The sequence below is a fragment of the Manacus candei genome, unplaced genomic scaffold (genome assembly GCF_025592945.1).
Source record: "Manacus candei isolate 608988 ecotype Guabito, Panama unplaced genomic scaffold, ASM2559294v1 h1tg000119l, whole genome shotgun sequence".
Lineage (NCBI taxonomy): Eukaryota > Metazoa > Chordata > Aves > Passeriformes > Pipridae > Manacus > Manacus candei.
The window spans coordinates 91351-97350 of NW_026138167.1; the positions used below are offsets into that span (position 1 = coordinate 91351).

At 48.7% G+C, this 6000-nt stretch overlaps 1 long non-coding RNA gene across 1 annotated transcript in view; it reads left to right on the forward strand.

The window, feature by feature from the left end:
- Positions 1 to 5180, forward strand: part of LOC127462134 (uncharacterized) — a 74793-nt gene extending 69613 nt beyond the window's left edge. Inside the window, exon 2 of the long non-coding RNA XR_007900299.1 lies at positions 4641 to 5180. This is a non-coding gene — a long non-coding RNA (uncharacterized LOC127462134). The remainder of the gene's footprint in view (positions 1 to 4640) is intronic.
- The last annotated feature ends 820 nt before the right edge of the window (positions 5181 to 6000 follow it).

Genomic DNA, 6000 nt, shown 5'->3' on the forward strand with positions numbered 1-6000 from the left:
CCCACAGCCCTGACCACACACACCTCATGCAACGGCAGGAAGAACCTGCCTGGCTCCTGCTGGGGTTCTCACCACCCACCGACAGCTTCTCCCTGCAGAGGGGTGGGCAATTACCCAGGCAGGATGAGACCTGACCCCAGCAGGCAGCGAAGTCCCTGCCCTGGCACAAAGAACCCCGGAGCACAGGGACCCTGCTCTGCAGGACAGCCCCGGGCATCCCTGGCTGCACCTCCACCTTCCCACCCCGCAGCCATCCCTGGGAGAAAGAGCCCACCTGCGCTGTCCCTCTGACGGCGCTGCAGGGAAGGCCTGCCCTGGAGAACATCCTCCTCCGGCGCAACAGAGAAACTGGGAGAGTCCTGACAGATGTGCAAGGCTGTGGGATGTGGTAGCTTTAGGAGATTCCTCCAGGAACACAAGCGACATTGCCCTGCACCTGTAGACTCACTCTGCAGAGGAGTGTGAAGTTGTGTCCCCAAGTTGTGTCTCAGCTGAACACCTCCCATCTTTCTGCTGCCTTTAACCTCCCTTTGCCTTTCTTCTCTTCTCTCGTGCCTACAGGCAGTGCCCTCGGCCCTGCTGGGCTGTGCAGAGGAGCTGCTCCTGGGCAGAGCTGTCTCTCTGCAGTGCTGCCCGCTTGCCAGGATTTCCCTGTGTGCCAGGAGCCCGGCCCAGCTGAGCAGCACAGCAAGAGCCAAAGGCAGCCCTTTCTCTGCCCCTCTGGGTTCCCCGCAGGTGTCCCTGGGGCTCCAGGAGAACCTGCTGTGGAACAGACTGAAGGAAACAATGATGTTCCCTCTTCTCACCTCTTCAGTGACACTTCTTTCCAGCAGTGACATTTCTCCTCTTAGAAAATTACCAGGGTATGATGATCACCTTTTCTAGTTTCATCATTACACAGGACACCAGGAGGGTGACAGCAAAGGATCTGGTAACTCCCTGGCACAGCGGGGGTTTTCCTGGAGTCACACTGAGAAATGTGTCAGGGCTCTGAGAAGTGTCCAACCCTGAGCTGGACTGATGCACACACGGGGGTGTTCAGAGACACGAGTCCTTCCCTGGCACACACACAGGCAGTTCATTGCAGCAGGGACAGTGTCTCCCTGGGCTCCTGCTACCACTCCCAGAGCCTGGAGCCACCTCAGCCCTGTAATGCTCCCACCCTGCCCACTCCTACACTTCAGATGAACATTGGGGTTTTCTACTCACTGGAACTGCCCAGACCAACCCCTCCCTGGTCCTCCCATCTCCCTGCCCCACCCCAGCCCAGTAGAGCAACACAGTCGTTTCTGGTCCTGCAGCAAGAAAGGGAGGCAATAGAGGACAGGGACAGTGACTGCATGTCTGGACTGCTCAGGAGATCATCAGCTCAGGCGGCAGCTCCTGCAGCCCCAGGGCCAGACCCGCTTCCCAGTGGCCCAGGCAGCTGCTGCCACGTGGGCACAAGCTCTGCTGCCCAGGAGGGTCCTGTAGTGAAGGACTTTGCAGATGGCCACGTAGCGGTCATAGGACATGATGGTGAGAAGGGCAAGCTCCGCTGTGATCAAGAAGAAAAGCAAAAAACACCTGTGCAGCTCATCCTGAGTAGGACATGCCCCTGGTGTTCCAGAGGGAATTGACCATGGCTTTGGGGAGAGTGGTGCAGATGCAGCCCGGGTGTGTGAGGGAGAGGTGGAGCAGGAAGAAGTCCCTGGGGGGTGTGCAGGTGGTGGTGGCAGGCTACGGCGCTGAGGATGAGGCCGTTGCCCAGGAGGGCAGCCAGGGAGATGCCCAGGAAGAAGCAGAAGTGCAAGAGCTGCAGCCAGGAGGAGGAAGTGGGGGATGGAGCTGTGTGGGAGGCGTGTCTGGATGCACAGGGGATGTGCCAGGGCGATGGGCCCGAGGGGACATGCGCAGTCACATATAACTCTATTGGCTGAAGAAGTCACAGGGTACGCAGGGATTTAAGAGTGGGAATTTTGAATAAACTTCTCTTTGTCTCACCACCGCACGAGGAGCATCATTCATTCCTTGTTATACAAGGGTCGCCTGCTGCTGTTGGACATGAGCTTCCTCCGGGCATCAGGAAATGTCCAAGGAGGAAAAGGCAGTGAAAACTTTGGGACAGGTTTCCTAGATCAAACCCATGAATTCCTCTGAGCATCTACCCTCATCCCAAGTATCTGCAGTCACACATATATAGATTCTGGACTGTAGAAGACAGGCTTAGCATGACTTTAAGATGATTTCTTCTCAATTTTTTGATTTATTTTTCTACTGCCAGGTCTGAGAGGGGCATCGTGGAACCAAAGGAGCCCTGAGACATTTCAGAATCCCACATGTGTTGGGTCTGTCTGAGCTGGAGTTCATTTTCTCACTGCAGGCGTCACAGTGCTGTGCTTTGCATTGGGAGCTACAAAGGGGTTAATCACACCAGTGCTTTGGCAACTGCTGAGCAGGGCTGGTGCAGCATCTGCATTGTCGGCTTCGTCCCCTGAATCGGGGGCAAGATCATGGGAGGCGATACAGACAGGTCAGTTGAGCCAAATGGACCAAAGGGACATTGCAGAATATATGGCGTCAGCTCAGCTACAAGAGCTCAGGAAAGGAACAGGAAAGGGGGAAAATCCATTTTTTTACAATACATGCCTTCTGAACGGCTTCTCTGTGTGGTGAAGCCCTGCTTCCCATGAAGTGGCCAGGTATCGCTGCTGACAGGAAGTAGAGAGAAAATCTTTTTATTTCTCATCTATCGCACACCTAGGATGAATAACTATTATTCTCAACTATAACCCCAATCTGACTTTAATTACCTTCTATCTATATACTGTAACAACTTCCGCCATCTTCTTCATCCTTAACACAACCAATACCCTAAAACTATCCACTGTTATATCCACATGAACCAAAATTCCATCACTAACCACAATCCTTATGCTCACTCTCCTCTCCCTTGCAGGTCTTCCTCCCCTAACGGGATTCCTACCCAAATGGTTAATTATTCAAGAGCTCACAAAACAAGAACTAACAGTAGTAGCCACAGCTATTACCCTACTCTCTTTACTTGGACTTTTCTTCTACCTACGACTGGCCTACTGTGCAACCATCACACTACCCCCAAACTTCACTAACTACATAAAACAATGACAAACTAACAAACCAACTAACACCCTAACCACAACCTTTACCTCCTTATCAATTATACTCCTACCACTATCTCCCATAGTACTCGCAATCCCTTAGAAACTTAGGTTATTTAAACCGAAGGCCTTCAAAGCCTTAAACAAGGGCTAATCCCTCTTAGTTTCTGTTAAGGTACACAGGATACTAACCTGCATCTCCTGAATGCAACTCAGATGCTTTAATTAAGCTAGAACCTCCCCCTAGACAGATGGGCTTTGATCCCATAAAATTTTAGTTAACAGCTAAATGCCCCAACCAACAGGCTTCTGTCTACTAGATCCCGGCGCATGTTTAATGCACATCAATGAGCTTGCAACTCAACAGGAACTTCACTACAGAATCGATAAGAAGAGGAATCAAACCTCTGTAAAAAGGACTACAGCCTAACGCTTCTACACTCAGCCATCTTACCTATGACTTTCATCAACCGTTGACTATTTTCCACTAACCACAAAGATATCGGCACACTTTACCTTATTTTTGGCACATGAGCTGGTATAATCAGCACAGCCCTTAGTCTCCTCATTCGAGTAGAACTAGGACAGCCAGGCACCCTTTTAGGCGATGACCAAATTTACAATGTAATCGTCACCCCACAGGCCTTCGTTATAATTTTCTTTATAGCAATGCTTATTATAATCGGAGGGTTTGGTAACTGATTAGTACCATTAATAATTGGTGCCCCCGACATAGCATTTCCACGAATAAAGAACATGAGCTTCTGACTACTTCCTCCATCCTTCCTACTTCTCCTAGCATCTTCTACAGTAGAAGCCGGGGCCAGAACAGGATGAACAGTATACCCACCCCTAGCCGGAAATCTAGCCCATGCCGGTGCATCAGTAGACCTTGCCATCTTCTCCCTTCACCTGGCAGGTGTCTCCTCCATCCTTGGGGCAATCAACTTTATCACCACAGCAATCAATATAAAACCACCTGCTCTCTCACAATACCAAACCCCTCTATTTGTTTGATCCGTCCTAATTACTGCAGTTCTACTTCTCCTCTCCCTACCAGTCCTCGCTGCTGGCATTACAATGCTTCTAACAGATCGAAACCTGAACACTACATTCTTTGACCCCGCAGGAGGCGGAGACCCAATTTTATATCAACACTTATTCTGATTTTTGGCCATCCAGAAATCTATATCCTTATCCTACCAGGATTCGGAATTATTTCCCATGTTGTAGCCTACTACACCGGTACAAAAGAACCCTTTGGCTACATAGGCATAGTCTGAGCCATATTATCCATTGCTTTCTTGGGCTTTATCGTATGAGCTCACCACATATTTACAGTTGGAATGGATGTAGATACCCGAGCTTACTTCACATCCGCCACCATAATTATTGCAATCCCCACTGGCATTAAAGTCTTCAGCTGACTAGCAACCCTACACGGTGGAACAATCAAATGAGACCCGCCCATACTATGAGCCCTAGGCATTATTTTCCTCTTCACCATTGGTGGACTAACAGGCATCGTCCTTGCCAACTCCTCCCTAGACATCGCCCTGCACGACACCTACTACGTAGTTGCACATTTCCACTATGTATTATCTATGGGGGCAGTATTCGCCATTTTAGCTGGCTTCACACATTGATTCCCACTGTTCACTGGCTACACCCTTCACTCTACATGAACTAAAGCCCACTTTGGAGTAATATTCTTTGGAGTCAACCTAACATTCTTCCCACAACATTTCCTAGGCCTAGCTGGTATACCACGACGATACTCAGACTACCCAGATGCTTATACCCTATGAAACACCCTATCCTCCATCTCCATAGTAGCTGTAATTATACTAATGTTCATTATCTGAGAAACCTTCGCATCCAAACGGAAAGTAGTGCAACCAGAACTTACCTCCACAAACATTGAATGAATTCACGGCTGCCCTCCTCCCTACCATACCTTTGAAGAACCAGCTTTTGTCCAAGTACAAGAAAGGAGGGAATCGAACCCTCATAAGCTGGTTTCAAGCCAACCGCATCAAACCACTCATGCTTCTTTCTTATGGGTTGTTAGTAAAATCATTACATAGTCTTGTCAAGACTAAATCACAGGTGAAAACCCAGTACATCCCATCCCAACTCCATGGCCAACCACTCTCAATTTGGTTTTCAAGACGCTTCATCCCCTATTATAGAAGAACTTATTGAATTTCACGACCACGCCCTAATAGTCACACTAGCCATTTGTAGCCTAGTCCTGTATTTACTAGCTCTTATACTTATAGAAAAACTATCCTCCAACACCGTCGACGCACAAGAAGTAGAACTAGTCTGAACAATCTTACCTGCCATTGTCCTAATTATACTAGCCCTCCCATCCCTTCAAATCCTCTACATGATAGACGAAATCGATGAGCCTGACCTCACCCTCAAAGCTATTGGCCACCAATGATACTGATCCTACGAATATACAGACTTTAAAGATTTATCTTTTGACTCTTACATACTACCAACTATGGATCTACCACTCGGTCATTTCCGCCTCCTAGAAGTTGATAACCGCATCGTCATTCCAATAGAATCCCCGATTCGAATTATTGTTACAGCTGATGACGTTCTCCACTCCTGAGCTGTTCCTAGCCTTGGTGTAAAAACCGATGCAATTCCAGGACGACTGAACCAAACTTCCTTTATCACAACCCGTCCTGGAATCTTCTACGGTCAGTGCTCAGAAATCTGTGGAGCCAACCACAGCTTCATACCTATCGTAGTAGAATCAGCCCCTCTAACACACTTCGAAAACTGATCTTCACTTCTAACATCCTAATCATTAAGAAGCTATGAACCAGCACTAGCCTTTTAAGCTAGAGAAAGAGGATTATTC